The sequence below is a fragment of the Eptesicus fuscus genome, chromosome 9 (genome assembly GCF_027574615.1).
Source record: "Eptesicus fuscus isolate TK198812 chromosome 9, DD_ASM_mEF_20220401, whole genome shotgun sequence".
NCBI classification, from domain to species: domain Eukaryota; kingdom Metazoa; phylum Chordata; class Mammalia; order Chiroptera; family Vespertilionidae; genus Eptesicus; species Eptesicus fuscus.
Genome location: NC_072481.1, coordinates 91,554,759 through 91,582,469, shown reverse-complemented (window position 1 = coordinate 91,582,469; position 27,711 = coordinate 91,554,759). Strand labels below are relative to the sequence as shown.

At 44.3% G+C, this 27,711-nt stretch overlaps 1 pseudogene; it reads left to right on the top strand.

The window, feature by feature from the left end:
• Positions 1 to 18,486: 18,486 nt before the first annotated feature.
• Positions 18,487 to 27,711, top strand: part of LOC129150328 (cullin-5-like) — a 36,852-nt pseudogene continuing 27,627 nt past the window's right edge.

Sequence of the window (27,711 nt, the reverse complement as noted above, 5' to 3'; positions counted from 1 at the left end):
CGGCCCAGGTCCACGCAAACGGAAGCTTGAGCTTTCTGGTGATAGCCAGAATGGGGAAACGAAATAACTCACAGAGGAAAGAAAATGTGGAGTTGAGAAGAAAGGAAATTAGTGAAACTGAAGCTTGCAACATGACTGAAAAGGAGTTCAGAGTAATGGTCGTGGAATTTATACATTGGATGGATGAGAAAATCAACAACTTATGCAAGAATCGGGAAGAAATGAAAAGTGATATAGCTACAATAAAAAACACCATGGAAAGTTTCAACAGTAGACTAGAAGAAGCAGAGAACCGAATTAGTGAGTTAGAAGATCAGGTACAGAAACAAGCTCAATCTGAACAGCAATTGGAGAAAAAAAATTAAAAAGCAGGAGGAAAGCCTAAGGGAGCTTCGGGACAACATGAAATGAAGTAACATGTGTATAATAGGGCTGCCAGAAGGACAAGAAGAGCAGCAGGGATTAGAAAATCTATTTGAAGAAATAATGACAGAAAACTTCCCGGATATGAGAAAGATAAAAGTTACGCGAGTACAGAGTGTCCCAAGCAGGATTAACCCCAAAAGACCCACACCAAGACATGTCATAATTTCAATGGCAAATATAAATGATAAAGAGAGAATCTTAAAGGCGGCAAGAGAGAGACAGAGAGTTACCTACAAAGGAACACCCATCAGATTGTCAAATGATTACTCAACAGAAACACAACAAGCTAGAAGTGAATGGAAGGAGGTATACAAAGAGTTGCAAAGCAAAGGACTGAATCCAAGAATACTATATCCAGCAAGACTATCAATCAAAATTGAAGGGGAAATCAGGAGCTTCGCAGACAAAAAAAGGCTCAGGGAGTTTATCACCACCAAACCAGCAATGCAAGAATTGCTAAAGGGAATACTGTAAAAAGAAGAAATAAACAGGTAAGAAGGAATACAGACACAAAAATAGATATGACTACAAACAAATACCTTTCAGTAATAACTTTAAATGTAAACGGACTAAATGCTCCAATCAAAAGACATCGAGTGGCTGAATGGATAAAAAAACATGGCCCATATATATGCTGTCTACAAGAGACCCACCTCAGAACAAGAGACTCACACAGATTGAAAGTGAAGGGATGGAAAAATATCTTTCAGGCAAGTGGAAATGAAAAAAAAAGCTGGGGTAGCAATACTTATATCTGACAAAATAGACCTCAAAGTAAATGCCATAACAAGAGATAAAGAAGGCCACTTCATAATACTAAAGGGATAAATCCAACAAGAAGAAATAATTCTGGTAAACATATACGCTCCCAATATAGGAGCACCCAAATACATAAAAAAACTCCTGGAGGATATCAAGGGAGAGATTAATAGCAATACAATCATAGTAGGAGACTTTAATACCCCACTATCACCATTGGGCAAATCCTCTAAACAAAAAGTCAGCAAAGAAACATCAATCCTAAATGATTCACTAGACCAGATGGAATTAATTGACATCTTCAGAACATTTCACCCCAAAGCCACAGAATATACATTCTTCTCAAGTGCACATGGGTCATTTTCAAAGATAGACCATATGCTGGGTCACAGGCAAAGTCTCTTCAAATTCAAGAAGATAGAAATTATATCAAGCATCTTCTCAGATCACAGTGACATAAAACTGGAAATCAACTACAATAAATACAATCCAAAGAAATCAAACACATGGAGACTAAACAGCATGCTATTAAACAAGGACTGGGTCACCAGAGAGATCAAGGAGGAAATAAAAACATCATGGCAACAAATGACAATGAAAACACAACAATCCAAAATCTATGGGACACAGCGAAAGCATTCTTGAGAGGGAAGTTCATAGCTCTACAAGCCTACTGCAAAAAACAAGAAACAACGGTAATAAATTACCTAACCCTAAAACTCAAAGAGCTAGAAAAAGAGCAGCAAGAAAAGCTCAGTGTAACCAGAAGGAAGGAAATAACAAAGATCAGAGCAGAGATAAATGACATAGAGACCAAAGAAACAATACAAAAGATCAAAAATCCAAGAGCTGGTTCTTTGAAAGGATAAACAAGATTGATGGACCTCTAGCCAGGCTCACCAAGAAGCAAAGAGAGAGGACCCAAATAAACAAAATCAGAAATGAAAGAGGTGAAATAACAACAGACCCGGCTGAGATACAAAGGATTGTTACAAAATATTACGAACAACTCTATTCCAACAAACTTGACAACATGGAGGAAATGGACATATTCCTAGAAAAATATAACCTTCCAAAAATCAATCAAGAAGAATCTAAACAGCTCAATAGGCCAATAACTATGGACGAAATTGAAGCAGTAATCAAAAAGCGTCCAGCAAACAAAAGCCCGGGGCCTGATGGCTTCACAGGAGAGTTTTACCAAACATTCAAGGAAGAATTAGAACCTATCCTCCTCAGACTATTATAAAAAATTCAAGAGGAAGAAACACTTCCAAGCTCCTTCTATGAAACCAGCATTACCCTAATACCAATACCAGATAAAGACAACACAATGAAAGAGAATTACAGACCAATATCCCTCATGAACATAGATACCAAAATCCTCAACAAAATTCTAGCAAATCGGCTCCAGCAGTACATCAGAAAGATCATACACCATGACCAAGTAGGATTTATCCCAGGAATGCAAGGATGGTACAATATCCGCAAATCAATAAACGTGGTACATCACATAAACAAACTGAGAGATAAAAATCACATAGTCATATCAATTGATGCAGAAAAAGCATTTGACAAAATCCAACACCCTTTCTTGATAAAAACTCTCAACAAGGTGGGAATAGAAGGATCATACCTCAACATAATAAAAGCTATATATGATAAACCCACAGCAAACATCATACTCAATGGACAAAAACTAAAAACATTTCCCCTAAGAACAGGAACAAGACAGGAATGTCCACTCTCACCACTTCTGTTTGACATAGTACTGGAAGTATTAGCCATTGCAATTAGACAAGAAGAAGAAATAAAAGGCATCCAAATTGAAAAAGAACAAGTAAAGCTGTCTTTATTTGCAGACGACATGATATTGTACATAAAATATCCGAAAGACTCAGTCAAAAAACTAATAGACTTAATAAATGAATTCGGCAATGTAGCAGTATACAAAATTAATGCCAAGAAATCTATGGGCTTTCTATACACCAATAGTGAACTTACAGACAGAGAGACTAAAAAGGCAATCCCATTTACTATCGCACCAAAAAAATTAAGATACCTAGGAATAAACTTAACTAAGGAGGTAAAAGACCTATACATGGAAAACTACAGGACACTGAAAAAAGAGATAGAGGAAGACGTAAACAGATGGAAGAACATACCATGTTCATGGATTGGTAGAATCAACATCATTAAAATATCCATACTACCCAAAGCAATCTATAGATTCAATGCACTCCCCATTAAAATACCAATGGCATATTTCACAGACCTTGAAAAAACTCTCCAAAAATTCATCTGGAATAAAAAAAGACCCCGAATAGCCACAGCAATCCTGAGAAAGAAGAATAAAGTAGGAGGGATCTCAATACCAGATTTCAAACTGTATTACAAAGCCACTATTCTCAAAACAGCCTGGTACTGGCACAAGAACAGACATATAGATCAATGGAACAGAATAGAGAACCCAGATATTGACCCAAACCACTGTGCTCAATTAATATTTGACAAAAGAGGCATGAACATACAATGGAGTCAAGACAGTCTCTTCAATAAATGGTGTTGGGAAAATCGGACAGATACATGCAAAAAAATGAAGCTAGATCACCAACTTACGCCATACACAAAAATAAACTCAAAATGGATAAAGGACTTAAACATAAGACAGGAAACCATAAAAATACTAGAGCAATCCACAGGCAGAAAAATCTCAGACATATGCCAAAAGAAATTCTTCACCAATACTGCCCCTAGGGCAATGGAAGCTAAAGAGAAAATAAACAAATGGGACTACATCAAAATAAAAAGCTTTGTTACAGCAAAAGAAACTATCAACAAAACAACAAGAAAGCCCACTGCATGGGAGAACATATTTGCAAATGCTATCACTGACAAAGGTTTAATCTCCAACATCTGCAGGCAGCTTATGCAACTTAATGAAAGGAAGATAAATGATCCAATAAAAAAATGGGCAACGGACCTAAATAGAATCTTTTCCAAAGAAGACAGAAGGAAGGCCAAGAGACACATGAAAACAAGCTCAAAGTCACTAATTATCTGAGAGATGCAAATCAAAACCACAATGCGGTACCATCTCACACCTGTCAGAATGGCTATCATCAACAAATCAACAAACGACAAGTGTTGGCGAGGATGCGGAGAAAAAGGAACCCTCGTGCACTGCTGGTGGGAATGCAGACTGGTGCAGCCACTGGGGAGAACAGTATGGACTTTCCTCAAAAAACTGAAAATGGAACTCCCATTTGACCCAGTAATCCCACTCCTAGGATATATCCTAAGAAACTAGAAACACCAATAAGAAAGGATATATGCACCCCTATGTTCATAGTAGCACAATTTACAATAGCTAAGATCTGGAAACAGCCTAGGTACCCATCAGCAGATTACTGGATCAGAAAACTGTGGTACATCTACACAATGGAATATTATGCTGCCATAAAGAAGAAGGAATTCTCATCATTTGCAGCAACCTGGATGGAATTGGAGAACATTATGTTAAGTGAAATGAGCCAGTCAATGAAGGAAAAATACCACATGATCTCACTCATTTATGGATAGTAAAGAAAATTATAAACTGATGAACAAAAAGATAGATTCAGAGGCAGTAAAGCATCAAACAGTCTGTCAAATTACAGCAGGAAGGTTAGGGAGAAGTGGGGAAGATAAGAGATCAATCAAAGGACTTGTATGCATGCATATAAGCATAACCATTGGACGCAAAACTCTGGGGGGTGAGGGCATATATGGGAGTGGGGTGGAGGGGGGCAATGGTAAGATGTGTACACATATAATACCTTAATAAAAAATTGAAAAAAAATTATATCTATTTTTTTGTTAGATTGGCAAAAAGTATATTTTTTGGTGTGTCACAGAATTTAAGTAATTTGTTTATGTGTGACATGAAATGAAAAAGGCTGAAAATGGCTGTTTTAGAGCCTCGCTTTTCCTATTGACCACGGTAGGTCCAGAGCAGCCTTTACTTTAGGCCTAACTGAACCTCACTGCTGAGATGTGGCCCTTCTAAGGGGTCCATCCAATGTCCTCTGTCTTCTGAGGTCTCCTCCAAGCCCTGAAAGAATTCCAGAAATTGTTCAGCTTATTTAGTGTTTTAGCGTTTTTTTCCCCCTGGTGTCATGGGGTTTCTTCCTCTACACACTCAGATCACTATTCAGTCAAAGACGCAAGGTCAAATCCTCTGTCCTCTAACCCTCCTGATCCCTGTAGCTGCCTCCTCTACAGTCATCTGTCCAGCCAATTCTAGCTGCCTCTGACTTCTCACACTCTGACCTTTATCTCCACTTAGTAAGACTGATGGGCTTTCTTGGGTTCTGCCTACAGCATTCTAGGTTAGAAACTTCCTTCTGGCCATAAGCTGTACAATGATAGGGCTCACTTTATTTGTTTCCCTTCTCTCTAGGGTCACAGTCTTGTGCTGCCTATTATACAATATCTAAAAACACTTGTTTAATATATTTTATTTTCCAATTTTCCGATTTGTTTTTGTGGTAGGAGAGCAATTACTAGCTTTAACAGAACCCAGGAAATATAAGCTCAGAGGGAAAACTAATGATATATTTAAAGAATGTGAATAACATAAAGTAACAGAATAAACAGAACAAATTACACCAAACAAGAATTAATAGGCCAAACAGAGAAAAAAAATTTAAATAAGCCTAAACACATCTTCAGATAGCTAAGAAATAATATTCAAACCATAGTAACAGAATAATGAGAACCAACCAAAGTTACTGGGTTTGAAAAATAAAATATTTTACTGCTTCCAGAAGTATTGCAGACTAGATATGCTGGGAAACTCCCCATGAAGACATCATGAAACTGGATAAATTTTTAAATGTTTTAAAATATAATACTGAATCCATAAACAAGTAAGTCTAGCCTCTATTTCCCCCCTTGTTCAACAAAAAAGAATGGCAACAAGTCTAGCCAATAGGGTGGAAATGATGGCTGCCCTCATTAGAATATAAGCTCCATGAGGCAGGGATTTCTGGTTACTTTATTTCTGACTAGACGCCCGGTGCATGAAAATTCATGCACTGGATGAGATCCCTCAGCCCAGCCTGCCCCCTCTCACAGTCCAGGAGCCCTCAGGGGTGGGAGGTGACCCAGCAATCAGGGGAAGGTGATGCCCCACCACACCTCTGCTGCTGCCACAGCCGGCAGCGCAAGCCTCAGCCGGCCCTGGTTTCCTGAGCCTTGGGCAGCACTGGGAGGCTAGGCAGCTGCTATCTGAGGCTTGCCTGTGCCTCGGGACGGCCCTGGACGGCCCTGAGGGGACTGGGGGATTCCAGAGGCAGGCGTGAGGAGTGGCCGGGCCTACCTGGGGGCGGACCCAGGCTTGCTGTGTGCCTGATGCCCCAGCGGGGTTGAGGGGACTGGGCACTACCATCTTCTGGCTGTGGGTGCCGCCATCTTTGAGGGCATGGCAGTAAATTAGCATAGTCCCTCCTTATTGGCTGTGTGTGCCGCCAGCTTGTAACAGTGTGAGGGTCAATTAGCATATTCCCTCTTTATTAGATAGGATGGAGCACAAGACTGGGAAACAATGCCTGGAACAGAACAGTGCTGAGCACAAATATGTTCAACAAATGGATGAGTGAATGAATGAATGTTCTAGGGCAAATGGTGATCTTAAAAACCTAGAACTTTTGAATATTAATAGCTTGTCATTACAGGTGTGTAGGACAAGGCCTGGCACACTGGAAGGTTGGAGGGCCACTGGACCTCCTCATATGAAGGTGGCCACATTTTTAGTGAAAGAATTAGCTTTAAAAAAAACACACCCACTTTACCAAAATGAAGGAATTATTCAGGAAACACATTTGTCTCCAGCATGATGTCTGGAAGGGAAAACCCAGCAATAATCCCCTGAGAAGCTGCAACCACTGGCCTTTCCTCACTTGGATCTGGTGTTGAATTTATATTTCCTGAGTGGTCAGAGAATGTATTTCACCTGAGATTATTGTTTGTCTGTCTTACTTTTTAATGTGGCTACTAGGAAATGCATTAGAGCAAGAACAAAAGGAGATGTAAGGTCTAAAAGGAAAGAGAACTATCACTGTTTCCTGATGATCTTTATAGAAAAATCTACAGATGCAACACACAAACTATTCACATATTTAGAAAGTTCAGCAATATTGTTGAATGCAAGATCAATTTGCACATATCCTTATACAGGAAATAATTATCTAGAAAATTTACTAGAAGATGAGATATATTTTACAAAACAACAGGAATGGAATATATCTAAGACTTAACCTAGTGAAGAAGGTGAAAAAACACTTTATGAAAAAATATTTTAAACTTTATTATACATGGAGAGATACAGCATATCCAGGCAACAAATTATGATGGTTTTGACGTAAGTGGTAGTGTTGGTATGACGTATTTTTATGGTAGAGCCAACAGAATGTGCTGATGAATTGAATGTAAAGTTTGAGAGAGAAAAAAGGAGTTAAGAAAGGATCTACTTTTTTTTTTTTTTTTTTTCCTGAACAACAGAAAGAATGTAATTCATGGTCTTCCCCCCTTCAGGGGAAGACCATGTAAAGTGGATCTGGGAGCAACGATGGAAAGTTTGTTCGTGGACACACTGCATGTGAGATGTCTGTTGGGCATCCAAGTGGAGCTGTTGAAGATGCGAGTGATATGAGTTGGAAGTTCAGAAAAGAAGTACAGTCTGGAGGTAAATACCAGGAAATCATTAATGAGTAAATGGTAGAAGAGCCCTGAGACTGGTTGGACTCCCAGAGGGAGTGAATATAGATAGAAAAGATTCAAGGATTGAGCCGTGGAGCCTTCCCACATGGCCAGAAAGGAAGAAAGAAAATAAAGAGAGAGCAGCGCCCACTGAAAATGTTTATTGGAGTAGGACGAGCTCACATTTTAAATTATAGGTAGAGTAAAAAAAGGACTGAAAATTGGTCATTGGATTTAGGAATAAGGAAGTCATCAGTGAATTGAAAGGACACAATTTACATAACAAATTCTCTCTGCTCTACTTTAAAGTATATTTGGTTGGGGCAATGCCTTCTTTGGAATGGGCTTGAAGGAGCATGAAAGGAGAACATTTGGAGAGGTGAGTAATAGACAATGTTTTAGAGAAGTTTTTCTATAAAAGAAGAGAAGTGAGGTTTTAGGTAGGAGAAGGTAATTCTAGATAAGATGTTTTCTCGTAGAGTGTAAAGGAGAACTAATGACAGGCAGGAAGTAAGTTAAGAAGTCAGGAAAGAAGAAAGATCAGGAGGGAGGAAAAGGAAAATAGAAAAGGGGATGGATGGAGAAAAGGGAATTAAAAGGTGAGAGAAAGAGAGAGTGAGGGAGACAGAGGGAGGGAGAATAAAACTGAATACTTTCCTTGTATTGCCTGTTCTTTCTACCTTTTCTATCTCCATAGCCAGACCGATAAGCCTTGGGAGGGAGGGACTTTCTGTAAATCCTAGCACCTGTTAGTGGCCAGACATGGCTGGTAGTTAACAGGCATCAAGAAACTGTGTATCAAACAGCAGGTGTGCATTTTGTAGCACAGACAGCCCTTTTATTGGTACTCAAGAGAGGAAAGCCCTGGTAGCATTTTACTGGAAACACTTTTAAGGCAGGGCCCTCTGTGATTTTATGACTAAGGGCTCCCCCAGGCTCCCACGTGACCCTATCATCATCTGGAGGGGCCTGTAGGAAACCTCAGTCTGACTCACTACAGGTGCACAGGTGCAGATCTTAAACACTCCTGATGTGCATACTGCTCCCACAGGACTCACCCACAGCAATACCACCTCGCTAGAGCCTTCCCTACTCTCACTCAGGCCTGCAGGCTCCCTGCGTGGGGCATCACAGCTGTCCCTCCATTCTGGCAGCTCTGTGCTCTCCTTCTAGACCCTGCTTCAGTTCTGTTGGGCTCAGCGGTCATTCCGTGAGGTCCTTCCTCATGCCAGCCCCAGGCCAGGTGCTGGGTGGGGTACCAGGGTGACTGAGTCATGGCCCTGCCCTCAAGGAGCTCAGGGTCTAGAGCAGTGGTTCTCAACCTTCCTAATGCCGCGACTCTTTAATACAGTTCCTCATGTTGTGGTGACCCCCAACCATAAAATTATTTTCGTTACTACTTCATAACTGTAATTTTGCTACTGTTATGAATCATAATGTAAATATCTGTGTTTTCCGATGGTCTCAGGTGACCCTGCTAGCAGTTCTCACGACCCACAGGTTGAGAACCGCTGCTGTAGAGCCTCAGACCATTGGAAAACACAGATATTTACATTGTGATTCATTAACAGTAGCAAAATTACAGTTATGAAGTAGCAACAAAAATAATTTTATGGTTGGGAGTCACCACAACATGAGGAACTGTATTAAAGGGTCGCGGCATTAGAAAGGTTGAGAACTGTAATGCCCAGTGTTCAGAATCCCCAAAAACCCCCCAGGAAGGAGCCAAGACCCGCTGTAACTGCAAGAGAACCTTTATTCGTGCTAGCACGAGCTCTCATCTCCAGCGCTCACCGGGGAAAAAGAGACCCTCTCTCGCCACAACAAAGGCTTTAAAGGGGGTCTCAAGCAGTGGGCAGGGAGAGTGTTTATGATTGGTCAGGGGTAGGGTGAGGGGTCCAGTTACACAAAGGCACACTGGGCAGCTTGCCTAAAGTGGACTGAGTCCACCTCTCTACATTCCTATTGGCAGGTTCATGCAATTGTTACATTCTCGCGGTTTTCTAAGAAAAAGGAGTTATATACATAGTTACACAGGGTGGAGGGTACAGTACATTTTGTGCTGTCCTGCTCTGCCCTTTCAAGAACCACTGGTCTAGAGTAAAAGACAGAAACAGAGAGAATTTCAAAATGAGGTGGCAAATGCTAAGAGAGCCACTAGCCCTCATCAGGCACCAGGCCTGGCCTGTGGTTCCAGGAAAGACTTCTGGGAGCTGCTGCCTGAGCTGAATCTTGGTGCTCATAGACTTTCCTCTCATAGTGCAGTTCTAAGCTCTGCTGCTTTTCCTCCCTAGACATTCCCAGGTCCGCAGGGGTCAGCTGTGCTCCTGGCCGCCAACACTACACATTCATCACAAGGCCTTTAATGATGGGGGAAAGTGGAGGGAGAGGAGCAAACTTTCCTCTAACTTTCTAGCTTCTTCCAGTGGGTCTAATAATCTAATCAACATGAGACAGGTTAACAAGAGAAAAATGAAAACAATTAATTACATGTATATATGGGAACCCCGCATACATGAGAGAGACCCTGCATACAAGAGAGGTTCAGAGACAGAAAGGGACAATGGTGTACACATGGCATTCTGAGCTAAGGAGAGGTAAGGCACCTTGGGGCTTCAGAGGGGAGGAAGGTCATGGCAGGACGATAAGAAGAGCAGATGCTCGGTAATTAGAAGTTTGCCCTGCCCTATAGGGAGGTCATAAAAAGTTATCTCTGGTGATAACTCTTTTAAGGAAGGGCAAGGCCCCAAATTTAAATTCTTTCAGGGAGAGAAGTTTCTCATGAGCCCACAGGGTCTCGATTGCCTACAGCTGAAAATAATCCACATGCCAAGCGTCACCTGGGGGAGGCCTGTTCTGACCCTTCAGGAGCACTGCCCTGAGATACCTCATACCTCACATGAGCTATCAGGAGCCACAGAACCAGAAGACCCTGTTCAAGTCCCAGGCCCATCTCTCACTAGCTGGGTGGCTTGTGGCAATTTACTTAACATCCCTCAGCGTGAATTTCCCCATCTCTGAAATGGGGCCAATAACATTCTCCTCAGAAGCCTGTCATGAGGATCGAGGAGGTCATGTTTTAGCACTCAGAGCCCTGGGGGTGGCACATGGTATAGTAAATACCATTTTCCCATTTTTGTCTTCTTCAGGGGGTGAAACAGGAGTTTTCAAACTGAGACTCGCAGAAACCTTCAGGTGCAGTTGCAGCTGGCTCAAGGCTGGCAGTCAGAGGGCATGCCACGGGGAAGGGGGCCTCCACAGTGTTGTGTGGGCAAGATTGCCATCTTTTAAGCAACCTTTTAAATAATGTGGAGGCATTACTTTCAAATCCAATTTTTCTTTTTATTCTATCTGCAATTACATTCTTATCTTCATCCTGTAGAGATAAATTTGTTCCCAAACATAATCACAGATTATCAGAAATCAAAACGTATAAGTGTTGTCACCTATGGATAGGGAATTTGTTACATTTGTTTTACAATGTGTGTGTGTGTGTGTGTGTGTGTGTGTGTGTGTGTTTCTGAGAGAGAGTGAGAGAGAGAGAGAGAGAGAGAGAGAGAGAGAGAGAAAGGGAGAGAGGATACATATCTCCCAAACCTCTGTGTCTCCACTACTTTCTATTTTTTTTTTTAAATTGATTTCAGAGAGAGGAAGGGAGAGGGAGAGAGAGATAGAAACATGAATGACGAGAGAGAATCATTGATCAGTTGCCTCCGGCACAATTCCTACTGGGATGGAGCTGGCAATCCAGGCATGTGCCTCAACCAGGAATCAAACCAGTGACCTCCTGGTTCATAGGTCGATGCTCAACCATTGAGCCACACTGGCCGGGCTCTACTATCTTCTACTTTAATACTTATTCATATCAACCCCACTTTATTTATTTATTTATTTTATTTATTTATTTTTAATTTCTTTATTGATTAAGGTGTCACATATTTGTCCTCATCTCCCCATTCCCATCCCCCACCCCTCCCCATGGATGCCCCCACCCCCCTGTTGTCCTTAATCATTGATTAGGCTTGTATGCATGCACACAAGTCCTTTGGTTGATCTCTCCCCCCTTCCCCCCACTCTCCCCTACCGTCCCTCTGAGGCCCGACAGTCGGATCGATGCCTCCTTGTTTCTGGGTCTGTTCTTGTTCATCAGTCTATGTTGTTCATCATTTCCCCTAGATGAGTGAGATCATGTGTTACTAGAAATATACTTATAAGAACTGAATGTGAGACGAGCAATAATAGTTATGCTGACAGGCAAATGAATCAGTCTGTAGTAAGTTTCTTTCTGGACCAACAGTTCTTTTGAGACCCAATTTCAATGTCCACCAGTTCCTTATGTGTACATGTCGGCACTGACTTTTCAGCTCTGGATGGTGGACAAATGGTGGTAATGCAGGTCTGACTCCCTCTGGTTTGGTCTCGCCTGGACCCAGGGGCGCGGCCTCACCCGGACTCAGGGGCGTGCGGCCTCACCCAGACCTGGGACCTAGCATCACCCAGGCCCCGGGGCGCGTGGCCTCACCCAGACCCAGGTGTGTGCGGCCTCACCCGGTCCCGGGACCCAGCCTCACCCGGACCCAGTGGCACGTGGTCAACCCCACTTTAATATATCTCAATTGAAATGCTTTCCAAAATCCTGGTTCTACAATTCCAAAGTATAAAAACATTCTAGGTATTCCATCTTTATGTTACTAACAGAAAATCAATTCACTGAAAGTCAATTCATCTAAGGATCATTTCCATAATGATGAATTTGTCAATTTTCCCAACTTATAAAAGACAGCAATTTATTACAGGTGCATGGCAGGGCCCAAGAGAGGCATGGGCAGTCAGGGATCCTGGGCCTCAAGTTCTCCTTTGCTCCTCATCTCCCTTTTCTCTGCTCTTCTGTCTCCTTCTTTATCTACACAAGCAACTAACCCCACATTAACATCTTAGAATGAGAATAACCATTTATTATTTCACGGGGTTCTTGTGGGTCAGGACTTCCTGGTGGAGGAGCTGGGCAATTTGGGGGCCGTTTATAAGGTTATAGCCAACAGAACAAATCATCTGAAGGCTGAATCTGGAGCACTGACTGCCCAGATGGGGCTCTGTAGTATACGTGCCTGACAATGAGCTTTTTTATTGTAATTTAAGTGCCCGACAGTAAGCTTTGGATTGCTGAGTCTCTCTTCAAAGACATCCATCTCAAATAAACACATTGCCAGCTACACAACTAGATAGAGAGCCAGCTGCCCCACTCATAAAGTCCCTCTTTTGGGAAGTCCTGAGTAACAAAGATAACTGGCTGCTTGAGTGAAAGAGAAAAATAAAAGAGCGAAAAAAGCATGAACCCCAGAACCTTTAGGCTCCACCCTCTACCCCAATAAGATAAAACCCCAGGTTCTCTATCTCTTTCTTTCTTTTCTTTCTCTCTTCATGACCTCACTGTGTGACCCTGGCATGCCAGTGTCCCTTTTGTACTTATAATTAACTAGAGGCCTGGTGCATGAATTCATGCATGGGTGGGGTCCAGCCGGCCCACCCCGAGTGAGGTGGGGGGGCAACCAGGGGTGGGGCTAGCTGGGGGGAGGGGCTGTGGGCAGTTAGCCAGCCAGCCCCGATCCTTGGTCAAACTCCCAGTTGAACTCCTGGTCGAGGGGACAATTTGCATATCAGCCCTTTATTATATAGGATAAACCTTGTTTTTCCCAAGTTCCCTAATGGCTGTTGCTGAGGTACCTTTTGCCATTAGCTTGAGGGTGGAAATGTCTGGTGAGCCCCCTGAAGAAGGGTGGGCCAGGTGCAGGCTCCAGGCATTCCCAGCTGATAGCATGACTGTGGATAGGCTGAGATTGACCAAACCCTTATTATATGGCTGCTGGCAGGAGGTCTCAGTTCCTCCCCACCGCACCTCTCCTACAACTGCGGAGTGTTGCACAACGTGGCATGGAAACCGGCATCAACAGTAAACATGTTTAGGCATTAGATCATGGAGTCTAAAGATACAGGCATAGGCTTTAACTAAATGTTGTAATTGCTGTGGTTGTCATGTAGCTTATAGTCAAAGAAAATATGTTAGTCATGTTCTGAAGGCCTGCCTGTGCAGCAAGTTCCAGGAGAGATATTTAAAAGTACACTTTGCTGGATATAATATAAAAATGTAGCTATTTAAGTACAAAAAAATAGCTTAAACAATGATAATGGTCATAAGATGTCTAGTTTCTGCATTGGCTTTAAAGATAACATCACTGATTCACAATTATGAGATATTTTGCAGGATTTTGGTTCTTCCTTCCCAGTGCTCCTGGTTTCCTACTATAATGAGGTTGCTGACAATTTCTTTGTCATGTGGAGGAGGTGACTCCAGGGTTACAAGGCGCATGTACGGGTTTGTTTTGCAGAAGGAATGGACGCCTCTATGAAAGTTGCAACCAGCTGCTGATGCCTGGAAGTCTGGTTGCACAAACTATTATCTGTGACGCAAGAAACTCAGACTTTCCCATCAATTCCCTGAAAAGCCCCCTCTCTTAACTCCCAAGCCACACAAAAACTCATTACTCCTGTTTCTTGGGGAAGACAGATTAGAGAGATCTTGTTCTCCTATCCTCTTGCTTTGGCCAAATCAAATAAACCTTTCCCTGAGTACAGGTATCTTCCGTGCTTGGTTTTACTGTCACTGGACACATGAGTCTGAATTTGGCATAGCAACAGCATTTCTATCCTAGAGTCAGTCATCCACGAGGGAGTAATGTAACTCTAACCCAGTGGTTCCCAACGTGGGGCACTTGCCCCACAGGGGAGAATTTGGTTTTTAAGGGGGGCAATTGGAGAATGAGTTATTAACAGTGATTTTTTTGCATTTCTTATGGTTCTAGGGGCCTCATATACAGTATGTAAATATATATTGTGACATATTTATGCATTTTAGTTCTCTATTATATGTTTTGAAACTTTATTTGACATTTTTTCATATCACTTCATATTATTTTTTTTAACAACTTCTTAGTGATTTCTTCCTATTTCATTTGCCCTTTCATTCTTTTATTTTTTTCTTTCATGGATGCCATGTTCTTTGGAAGCTTGTTTAGACCAAGTTAATGGCCTTTTAGGCTTCCTCCACATGAATAGAAGTTCACTTTTGAATAATAATAATTATATGTCACAGGGGGGGGGGCATCAGGATTTTACAGATGCTTAGGTGGGGCATGGCCAAAAACAATTGGGAAGCACTGCTCTAACCATTTATTGCCTCATGGCAGTGCCATTCCACAACATGCCCTTGGGTGCACAGGCCGTCCTTATCTGAGGTGGGAGAGGACTACATATAGGGTGGGGCTGGGGGCACCGGGAGGATGCCGGCTCCCACAGTCTCCCCTCCCTCAGATCCTCAGCCATAGCCTTGATTTCCTCTCTGCCCCTCAGTCTTTTCCTCTCTGCCTCTCAGACACTTGCCAAGTCTGCCTTTCAGCCTCTCCTTTCTTTGGGATCAGCAACCTGGCAGGCTTTTGCATTTATTCTCCACTTCATCTCTCTGCCCTCAGCCTCCTTCCACCAAGCTCAAGGCCTCCTCCCTGCCCGCTTGCCTCCACCTACAGCAAGGAGCTGAGGCCACAAATCGGCATTCCTTTAAATAAGAACCAGTCAACTAAACCCTATTTGAAATTGCCAAATCTACTGAAGACATGTCAAATGAATTGCTAGAAGTTTTACAAAAATCTAAAACTTTTATGTAAATCAATAAATTAAAAAATTGCAGAAATGGTCTTGAAAATGTAAACATATTTGCAAAACAGGAAATGGCTTCCCAAAGAATTAAAAAGAAATAAGTAAGACTTGAAAATTTTCCATGCACAACACTGATATTTTGGTCATGTGCATAAGAGGACTATGGTAAAATTCACTTATTATCATCATCATGAATTTTTTGCTCCTTAAAACAAGCTGGTTGTGCGTAGGCAAACTGGGCGGTGTTCATTGCAGAATCTCTCCTTTACAAGTTGGCTCTCAGAGAACTGACCCTAGGCAGAGCAGCCTCTCTGTCTGGCTGTGAAATCTATGTCAGCTTCCAGGAGTCTTTCTGGTTTAATGCCTGGAACACACCACCTCTCCAGCCAATAGCTTCAGCTCCTGTCCTCCACCCCACCCAACCCCCCAGTCCTCAAATATGCTGCAGCCCAGCTCCTCAGGCCAAGCTGTTTGTTTTCTGAAGTAAAATCTAGCCACCAGATGAAGCAGTCTTGCACTAATGTTTCCACTGTTCATATCAAAAAACATTTAATTCTCACAGCAACCCTATTGCTTTGGCATCATCATTCTTCTCACAGGTCACACAAGTGGATGAGTGAATTTTCAAACAGGCTATTGAATTCAAGACCAAATCTGGCCATCTGACCATTCCCTCCTCCTCTGACTATAGGTGAAAGAATTGCTTCCTTCTCAATGTGTTTGGTCCCCATTCTGCATTTCAGTCATGGGATTCTGGATCCTGGAACCCCAGGGAGGGGGCTCCAGATGAGAACTCCAGGTTGGGCAGACTGGTGGATTTGCCTTTGAAGGGAGATCTCCTTCCTAACACCTTAACTGTGTGCACTGTGACTGGAGGGCCTAGGCCCATCACTTGCCAACCAGAGTGGTTAGTAAGTGAACAGTGGACCCAGGAGCCCGCCCACTCAGCCTGTGAGCCACAGCAGCCCGTCCCTCCCCCCTGTTCCAGAGGACCCTTGCCAGGGCCAGCAGAGCCAAGACTCACTAGCAATGGCTTTCTCTAGGTGAAATGCGCGTGGCTGATTAGTCAGCTGCTCTCTGGAGAGGAAAGAGAATGAATCACTTTAAAGAAACTTCCCAATCACCAGAAAGAAAAAAGGGGAAAATCCTTTCAATCTCCTCTTTCCCCCTTTCTTCATTCGACTTTTCTCCTGCTCTCTTCGCCTTCTTTATTCCTTTCTCCTTTGTCTCTCTGTCTTTCCTTCGCACTGTCTCTCCGTGTGCCTCTTTCGCTTTCTCAGTTTCTCTTGTGAGCCAGTTCCTCTTGTCTAGGTTTTCCTTGAAGGTCAGAGACTAGCCTGACTCTTCCTTTGGGTCCTGGAGGCATTGCCTGACAGCAGGGGCCACCAACAGGCAGAGGAGAGGGAACTTCACAGGGGTGACAGCAAACTGCACAGTGTGGTTCTTAGGGGCCCACACCCACCTCACCCACCTAGAAGTGGATGACATCCTCGGATTCCTGTGCCATTGCTTTGTTGACCCCTGAGGAAGTGAAGCAGGTGACGGCAGGGGTTGTCCAAAGCAGAGAATAGCGTATGAGTGTGAGGCTGGGCGTTCTGCAGAGAATCCCAGAGAGGGCTTCAGTGTCCCAGCCCTGTGGAACTTAGCAGGGCTACATGAACACTGTGCAGGGTGGCATGGCTCACCAGGGTTGTTTGTAGGTGGCGCCCCTGAGTCTATTCTCTGTGTATTGCACAAAGAAATGGACTGGGGAAACCAGATCGGCCCATGGGCATGTCTCAGGACCCCTGACCCTTGTGCAGGGATCTGCAGCCGTGAGATGCTGGGAGGCATTTGCTCTGTGCTCCTTTTATTTTATTTTCTTCTTTTGCTCTGTGCTCCTTTTCTACGAGGGTCCACATAGTGGTGACAAGGCAGCAATGGGGAGTGACGGGCATCCCTGTGGGTGTCCTCTGAGGACACCAAGGGTAACACAGGACCTAAAAGGGCAATAGAGCAAACTAGCTTCCACCCTTGAGGACAAACCATGAACACCTAACTTTTATTAAAAATATATCATTTAAAAATATTTTTTCTATTCATTAAGCATTATTTTTTCTCTAAGTACAACTGTTTGCTCTTTAATATCCTAACAGCGTACTTTCAGTCACAGTAAATATTTTGTATAAGGAAGTCATCAAATTTCCACTTTGGGGATTATGTCTAGACTCTGTTTCATGCTTCCATGAAGGTAGTTCACTTTTACTTACGTGGCACTGGCTCTTTTTCATTCCTCTCTTTTCCTTTTTAAAGGGAGGACAACTAGCTAGCTCATTATACCCAATTAGGAAGGGTCTCCTGCATCCCCATTTTACGCTGATGAGGTTTGGGGTGGGGGGCGGGCTGAGTGAAACAGATTGATCAGGGTGGGTGGAGAGCTGTCAGAAACCTCAGCAGAAGAGCAAGTGATCTGAGGAAGAGGAAATGAAATGAACAGAACATTACTTTCAAGCTCAATGACCTGAGATCCATCTTGGGGCCAACACCGGCCCAGGGCACAAGTGTGCAGCAGCACATTTTGTCTTTAGGGTCTTGCCACCACTCCCTTTCCATAGCCTCCGATTTTGGCATTCCTTGCTTTATTTATTTCTGAAGGAATACTGAAAATATACTGTTTACATGTTGCTAGGCCTTTAAAAACCAGTTATGTTAACGTGATTTAACTGGTCTTTATGTTGTATTGAGTTGTAAAGTCTGTTCTGACTGACCCCCAGGGCTGCTTGCTGTGACTGCCATCCCACGTGTGAATCAGAACTGCAGGGCAGCACGCGAAGAAAGAGGAGGAAGCACAAGTCTTGGTGGCATGAGCACATGAGGAAACTCTGGATTTTGGATGAAAGAGGTCCCCGCATCAACTTAGGCACTGGCATTGAACTGGAGGTTCCTGTCGGGTGAGTCCTTTGATATGAGAAAGCTAATTTAAGTTGCCTAGACTCTACATCAGGGCCACTGATGTGGTAACAGAACATGCACTCCGAGGATGAGTGGTTGCTCCGCCCACTCTCAAGGGCTGTCCAGAGGAGGGAAAGCTCATATATGTCAAAGACACAAGGCATAATATAGTAGGTGCCATTGGAAAAGCTCTGAGGGTGTGGGGCTTCTAGGAAGGACAGAGGACAAAAGGAAGATTTTAAGGTGCTTTTTGTCTTGGTGGCACAGGAATGAGGTTACCGAGTGGAAGACTGAGGAATTTGGCTCCATCTAATAGGATAAGAGAAGAGATGCCACACACACTGCTCCCGGGTCACAGCTCATTTCCCTCCCACACCTACCCCAGCCACAAACCCAGGGAAACAGCAGCAATTGATTGTGGCACTTCATCCTGGCCTGTGTACGGCCTCAGAATCTATATGCTCTCAGCATGCAAACACAAAAATACCTAGAATCTCGTGGCAGCCATAGGGGTGCCTGTTCAGATAGGCCTTCAAGAGACACTTTTCCTGGAAGCACAGCTGATTGACCCCCTCCGCAGCTGCAATGTGCAAAGAATGCATTCCACCAGAGCCAGGGACACTCATCACGGGCTGTGCCAGTCATTCCGGTGGTGAAGGCCTAGACTAGGGCGGCGGCAGTGGGGGTTGAAAGGGGAGGTACAAGCGGCACTGCAACACGTACCTAAACTGATTATCCTGTCACCTGTGTCTCTCCTATCAACGTGGAGAACAAGAATAAATAGTGGGCTTTACAGCAAAGAGCACAGGCATGAAATTCTGGAAGCCTGGACTTGGCTCCCGCACTAACTAACCAGGCATCTAGGAGGCGACTGCCACTCTCTGACCTTGGTTTCCATCATCCGAGTGTGAATGGACATGGTGGGTGGGGTGAGCTGACCGTGAAATTCCACTCCTGTCTCGCATGCTTCCCCACCTTTTTATGCTTGTGGTAAAAACACATGCAACATTTACCACTTTAACTGTTTCTAAATGTACGGTTCAGTCGTGTTAAGTACTTTCACATTGCGTGCTGCCATCATTACCATCCATCTGCAGAACTCCTTTCTTCTTGCAAAATTGAAACTTACCCATTAAACAACTCCCTACTCCTCTGTGCCACTGGCAACAACCATTCTGCTTTCTGTCTTTAATAATTTGACTACCCTAGATACCTCATGTGAGTAGAGTCATACAGTATTTGTCCTTTTGTGTCTGACTTTTTTCACTTAGAATAATGTTTTCAAGGTTCATCCATGCTGTGGCATGTGTCTGAATTTTCTTTCTTTTTAAGGCTAAGTAGTATTTCTTTTGTATGTATATACAACTTTTGTTTATTTGGTTCTTCATCAATGGACACTTGGGTTGCTTCAACCTTTTGGCTGTTGTAATTAATGTTGCTATGAACCTGGGTGTACAAATATCTGTTTGAGTCCCTGTTTTCAATTCTTTTGGCCAAATACTGTGATATTATGATTTATAATAAAAATATATACGTGGCCTATGATTACGTTAGTGAGGTGCTTTTCGGAAAGCCCTGGGGAACCAATAAGTGAGGGCTGGTATGATTAGGAAGTTGGAACTTTCAGTCCTCACCCTCTCACCTCTGGGTTAGGGAGAGGCCTTAGAGGTTGAGTTCAATCACCAATGGCCAACGATTTAATCAATTATTTATATGTAATGAAACCTCCATAAAACCCAAAAGGAAGGGTTTGGGAGAGCTTCCAGATTGGTGAACATATGGAGATTCTGGGAGAGTGGAGCACCTGGAGAGGGAATGGAAGCTTTGAGCCCTTTTCCCATAGCTTGCCCAATGCATCTCTTCCACCTGGTTGTTACTGAGTTACATTCTTTTGTAATAAACCAGTAATCTAGTAAGCATTTTTCTCTGAGTTCTGTGAGCCACTCTAGCAAATTAATTGACCTCAAGGAGAGGGTCATTGAAACCTCCATCTGTAGCTGGTAGGTCAGAAACACAATGATAACCTGGACTTTGATTGGTGTCTGAAGTGGGGGGCAGAGGAAAGACTTGTTGGACTGAGCCCTTAACCTATGAGATCTGATGCTATTTCCTGATAGACAGTGTCTCTTGCTTGGTGGTGTGGAAGAACACACACATCACAATTGGTATTAGAATTCTAATACCCAGAAGTGGGTCTGCTGGATGTAAGCATGCCAAACTTGCAGCTGGCCACGAGTTTGACATGCTTGTCTGAAGCATATAGCAGCTTGCTCTTTTTTTTTTTTTTTCAAATCCTCACCCAAGGATATTTTTTTCCATTGAATTTTTTAGGGAGAGTGGAAGGAAGTGGGGAGGAGAGAGAGAGAGAGAGAGAGAGAGAGAGATGAAAGAGACATCAATTGGTTGCCTCCTGGATGGGGGCTGAGGATGTAACCTCAACCCAGATACATGCCCTTGACTGTGAATTGATCCCTTGACTGAAGGGTGCGAGGGCTGATGCTCTAACCACTGAGCAACCAGAGTGCAGCTTGCTCTTTTTAAAGCAGTGCTTCCCAAACTTTCCAGCAGAGTCCCCACAACAGCTGTGGTAAGTGAATTTAAACACTATTGGCTGTTCAAAATTGGCCAACACATCACAATCTCTTTGACAAATTCACACATATTTGGCATTCTGCTTCATCACACTGTATCCTTATTTGTTTTAATATAAAACTGGTATAAATTATAGCCTAGTTTAAGGACAAATTTACTCGGCAGAGTCCAGGTCTCTGTTCCACGGTGTGCTCACTTATGCCATGGCCTCTTCAGGCTCCACCATGACTACCTCGCTCAGTTGGATGAACACACAGAACTGGGTTATCTTTACGATCCCTTCCAGCTCTCATATTCCATGACTTAAAGCAACACTCACCCTGGGGAATCTTCCTGTTAAACAAGGATGAAGTGAGAGAAACATTCTTGTTATTAGCCAAAAGGAATGCGTCACTGGAGATGGGGATTTCAGGCATTCACGTGTTTATGACGAAGACTGAAGACGGAAATTTCTAGAGCAGAAATGTCACAGAGGCACAGCCCTGGTTTGTCTGGCACAGAGGAACTTCCTATTCAGAGAGACTTTGCCCTCCTGGGCCTGTTTCCCGGCTGCTGCAGTTCGGAGGGGTTTGAGAAGACATGCCTGGCTGTGACTCATCCACACGTCATCATGACAGGAAGTAGTTACCCTGTTACATGGATTCCGTGGAGACCTAGGGAAGAATCTTGGTGTGAACACGGTGTTGGATCTGACAGTGAATATGTGGATTCCCCATCTCAGGTGTTTATGGGCAGGGTGGGAGGTATGTGACAAAGGATTGCCACTGGCCACCAGAGCCTTTTCGTGATTCTGGAGCAGCCATGCTGGGAAGACACACCGAGAGGATACTGTAGCTATGGGTGTAGGCAACTTTAGATCCCATCCAAGGAAACATGAGCAAGGGCTATTGGAAATCCTTCCAAAGCAATTTAGCCAATACTGCAGCTGCCACTTCCCATCAGTTGAGCCTTGGCTTGAGCTGGCCTCAGGCTGGTTCAGAGTTCAGTGCTTTTGATTTCCCCTGACAGCCTGCGCTGAAAGTGTGAACAAGTAGGGGGAAGTGGAAAAGAAAGCAAAGGAGAGACAGGAAAGGATTGGGAAATCCCCCGTGGGAGTCAATAGTACTTGGATACATGAACTTTAACATGAACTCTCAAAATGGAGAGGAATGAAACGGGACATCACAATTAATCTTCATATCGATTCTATATCCCATTCCTTTCACATCCTCCTAGGATGTGTGGGAGGAACGTGGTAATGGCCAATGCTCTCACAGTGTTTGCACACACATATTCTCATGTTAGGGATATTCTCCCAGCTCCCCTTTCAAAAATGAAGGATTTAGTCCCCCAGCTGCCAGAAGTGTCACCAGCAGACAGTATTCAGCTGCCAACTGTCGTCCAGAAAGAGCTGCTTTGCCCAAGGTGATGGCTCCTTCCTTAGGCGGCTGCATACACAACTTGATGCAGAAGATAACTTGCAAGAGAAAGAGAAAGGAGTTCTAGGCAGTTCTGCTCCATGGTTAGATCATTGGCCCATGGACTGAAAGGTCACAGGTTCAATTCTGATCAAGGGTACCTACCTCAGTTGCAGGCTTGATCCCCAGCCCTGATCGGGAGGCAACCAATCGATGTGTCTCTCTCACATCAAAGTTTCTCTCTCTGTCTCTCCCCTCCCTTCCACACTCTCTAAAAATAAGTAGGGAAAATATCCTCAGGTGAGGATTTAAAAAAAAAGAAAGAGAGAGGAAAGATAAGTCAGAAATGACCTTGGGTAATGACTGGCAATTCCAGCTGTGGCTGTGAGGAGGGTTCTATAGGGAGGAGAGGGAGCCAAGACAGAGGCTGATGACCCCGGGCTCTCTGGTCTGAGAACATTCCTAGTGAAGCCAGGACAGGGTGGCAGGGTAGCAAACCAGGCATGCCATCCTCCCCCAGTGCCATGCTGAAACAGGTGAGACCTGGAACATGTGTGCAGCTCCAGGAAGAGTCAGGAGCAGTAACACCCTGAATTAACTAAGATAATTCCAAATTGGCAGAAAAGCCTTGAACTGACAGAGAAACAACTTGATTGCCTAAGAAATCACTGAATTTATTTTTGCAGATGACTATGAATTTCATACCTGCTGCATGGTGTTGGCAGTTTGAATGACCCCTTCCTGCTTTTCATTGCTAGGGTTCAGGCATGCTAGGCTAAGCTGGGGGCCAAGCTGGGGGAAGTGGGAAAGAAAGCAAAGGAGAGACAGGAAAGGACTGGGAAGTCCCCGGCCTGTTGGCTGGGGCCTGCTTCCTCCTGGGATGGAAGTCAAGTCATGTTTGCTGCTGGGAATCTGACAGAGCTCAGTAAGCAATCCAACAACATTCTACTTGAAAGGAAGGGTGTGGCAGCCACAGCGGTGCCGTGCTCAACTCTCCCCCCAGGAGAGCCTTCTGCATGGAGCATAGCATCCAGGTGCTGCACTTTTGACTCCATCATGGCAGTCATGCCAGGCTATGCTTCTCCAGGTGTCCAAAGAGGTTCTAGAGCCAGGCCATTCCTCTTTGCTAGTAGAGTCCTCATCTGGCAGCTCTGGCTCAGCAACTCCCTATTGGTCCAGCTGGGACTCTCAGGACCGCTCTGAGGTCTGAGACTCTTCCTGCCCCATCCTCCTTCCCTTTTTTCTCTCACAGGCACTCCCCACCTGCTCCTCCTGCTCCCTTCCCTTTATCATAAATGTTTCTCCCAATAAATCTCTTGCATGTCTACTCTGGTATTGACATCTGCTTCACAGAGAACCTGAGATGACACAAAGAAGAATGAAGAAATTCTCAGCCCAGCGTGAATTCCTTAAGATCTCCAGGTAGTCCCAGTGCAGACCACCCCGCAGGCCTGCAGCAGCCATGCTAGGAAGACAGCTATGCTGCAGGAAGTACTTGTGTGGGATAGCATTGGAGCAGGGACCTGCTACATCAAAATTAATTAAACTGTTTGTTTGTTTGTTGTTTTATTTTCTCTAACTACACCTCTTCAACCTCAAAATCCCATGATTCTATTTGGTGTAGATCTTGCAATCTGACCAAACTGCAAAGTCAGTGATATCAGGGATTATATGTGAATTTTATACTAGACCTATATTCCATTTAACTCTTATGGTCCCACGCTCATCGGTACTATGTAAATACTGCTTACTAATGGTTATGTTTGTAATAACTATTCTTTTTAATAATAAAGGCTACATTTGTGATAATATTGATGACCAAAAATTCAGAGATATAAAAGAAACTATTTCTTCAAAAAATGAATTCCTCAAGTCACCATTACAAACCAGACACAGCAATGGTGACAGTAATAAGCTGGGTTTGGTAATGATAACACAACATGAATAAGACTTGATCCCTGCTATGATCTCATAGTCTGATAGGAAAGACAGACACAAGTCAATCAGTTGGATTCAGTCAGGTAAGAGTACAAAGGGCTGGACCAGAGTACTTTGAAGGCACAGAAAGGGGGAAGACTAACTTAATCTTGAGGTGCCGAGGAAGGCTTTGGAGAGCCTGGGTAAGTGTTTGCCAGCCATTTTAGTGCATTCGGGCTGCTATAATTAAATTTCACAAACTGGGTGCTTAAACAACAGATATTTATTTCTGGAGGCTGGGAAATGCCAGATCAAAGTGTCAGCTGATTCAGTTCTTTACGTATCTATATATATAAAGAGCCAGGGTCCATAACGACCAAGGCTCAACTGAACACCAGAAGTCAGTGCTGGGTTGCCATGGCGACCCAGCACTGACTGCAGCCGGTGCCAGCGCAGTGACCCAGCACTGATTACCGAGGGGGGCTGTGGATCAGGCCCAGAGAGAGGCCTGCAGAGAGAGAGAGAGGCAGGGTCTGATCCCAGCCTCCATGGCAGCTGTTCATCAGCCATTGCCTCTCTCTTTCTTTCCCGGCTTCACCAGCAGCTGTGCCTGTTTCTCTCCGGGCCTCCTCAGGGCTGCTGATCAGCCCTGACTCTTTGATCAGGCCCAGAGATAGGCCTGGAGATGCTGACTGGCATAGAAACCGACCAATCAGAACCAAATCTGGGTGAAGTGCCAGGAGCCAAAGGTTGCCTAGGAGGCGGAGCTTTTGACACTGACTGGCATAGAAACTGATGAATCAGAACCTAATCTGGGTGAATTGCAAAGGCAGAATCTAAGGTGGGGTCTGAGGAGGTGTTTTAAGGGCAACAGCTGTTTGGTGTAAAGTATAAGAAAACAGTTCAATTTTTTCATGACTGGTTTGGTAGTATAGTGCATATGGCTGGCTATCAGTCCAGATATAGGGATTATGTCTTTTTGTCTGTCAAGAGCATCTCCTCCTGATGAAAAAGGCTCCCTCCCCATTTAAGTAATCCTATCCTATATAATCTATCTATACTATAAAAGGGTAATATGCTAATGAGACCGGGTCAACTGGCCATCTTCTGGATGTCTAACTTCTTTCCAGACAAAGCCATGGTGGTGGGGGCTGAGGCAGAGGCAGTTAGGAGCAACCAGGCCGGCAGGGGAGGGCAGTTGGGGGCAACCAGGCCGGCAGGGGAGGGCAGTTTGGGGTGAGATCAGGCCAGCAGGGGAGGGCAATAAGGGGCAATGAGGCAGGCAGAGGCAGTTAGGAACGATCAGGATGGCAGGGGAGGGCCGTTGGGGGAAAGATCAGGCTGGCAGGGGAGGGCAGTTGGGGGCAACAAGGTTGGCAAGGGAGGGCACTTGAGGGTGAGATCAGGCCGGCAGGGGAGGGAAGTTAGGGGCAATCAGGCAGGCAGAGGGGTTAGGAGCAATCAGGCAGGCAGGGAGAGGCAGTTAGGGGTGATCAGGCAGGCAGGCAGGTGAGTGGTTAGGAGCCAGTGGTCCCAGATTGCGAGACGGATGTCTGACCGGTGGTCGGACATCCCCCAAGAGGTCCCCGATTGGAGAAGGGTGCAGGCTGGGCTGAGAGAAACCACCCCCGTGCACAAATTTTGTGCACTAGGCCTCTAGTATCTATAATAATAAAAGCATAATATGCTAATTAGACCGGACAGCCGAACCACTTTCTGGACGTCATTCTAGATGTCCTTTTGGACAAAGCTGTGGTGGTGGGGGCTGAGGCAGAGGTGGTTGGGGTGATCAGGCAAGAAGGCAGAGTGGTTAGGGGTGATCAGGCAGGCGAACAGTTAGAAGCAGAGATCCCTGTGGGTTTGGGCCTAAACCAGCAGTTGGACATCCCCCAAGGGGTCCCAGATTGCGAGAGGGTGCAGGCCGGGCTTAGGGGACCCCTGCCCCCATGCATGAATTTCGTGCATTGGGCCTCTTGTATACATATATTTATTTCAGAGAGGGAGAGAAAGAGAGAAACATCAATAATGAAAGAGAATCATTGATCGGCTGTCTCCTGCGGGCCCCACACTGGGGATCGAGCCCACAACCCAGGCATGTGCCATGACTGGGAATAGAACTGTGACCTCCTGGGTTCATAGGTCGACACTCAACCACTGAGCCATACCAGCTGGGCTGATTCAGTTCTTGATGAGGCCTCTTTTCCTGTCTTATAGACAGCCACCTTCTTGCTGTATGCACATGTGGCCTTTTCTTGATGCATGGGTGTGGAGGGGGAGCAAGATCTCTCTTCTTCTTACAAGGTTACTAATCCCATCATGAGTTTCCACCCTCATGGGGCATCCAACCCTAATTATCTCTTTTGGCCCCACTTTCAAATACCTTTATATTGGGGTTAGAGTTTCAACACATGATTTTGTGGCCCCAGCACAAACATTCAGCCCATAACACCAGCTGACAACAGGGGGTGAGGAGAAGATACCAAAGAAAAGGAGGAAAGGCTTTTATAAGGGCAATGAGTCAAGGAAATCGTGGCTTTTCCCAGAATGTACTGGAGTATTGAGGCTTCAGGCACAGTGGCCAGTTACAGATTATAAAGCAGGTTAGCCCTAGATTTTAGGACCCCCAAACACTGCCCTGAGGAACCGAGACTATCCTGGAGTAATGGGGAGTCCTCTAGGGTTTTGTCATATTTTGTATTTCAATTATAAAAATGTTGCTGCTTTATTAAACAGAGAACTATCAATTATTGTTTTTTTGCATACTTCACCCATATTTACTCAATTTATAGAGATGACTAGTCACCCTCTAACTTTTGCATTAAAGATAAAATTAAGAGTTTGTTCCCTTAAAAATACATGCTATATGTAATATAAGCTCTTTTTTGAGATTGAAGGGAGTCATTTTTCCCCCCCTCAAGTTTATAAGGAGCCTCTTATTTAAATTGCATGTGTGTTCCAGGTTTACATCTTGAGGATAAGATGTTTCACAAAAATAGAAACAAAACAGTATTTCTTTTGTTGTGCTTCTACCTTCATGGGGTCGGGGTGGGAACCCAGGACCCTCAGATTCCTCCCAAACAGCTTGCAGGTCCCCAAAGGGGATCTCCATGTGCTCGGCTATCCTGTCCTCATCTGCCATCATGCTGGTCCCTGCCCTAAATCATGTGGGACAAGCCCTGCTTCAGAACACTCAGCTCTGCAACCACTGAGGCTGCCCGCTGTGAGCTGGGCATCTATG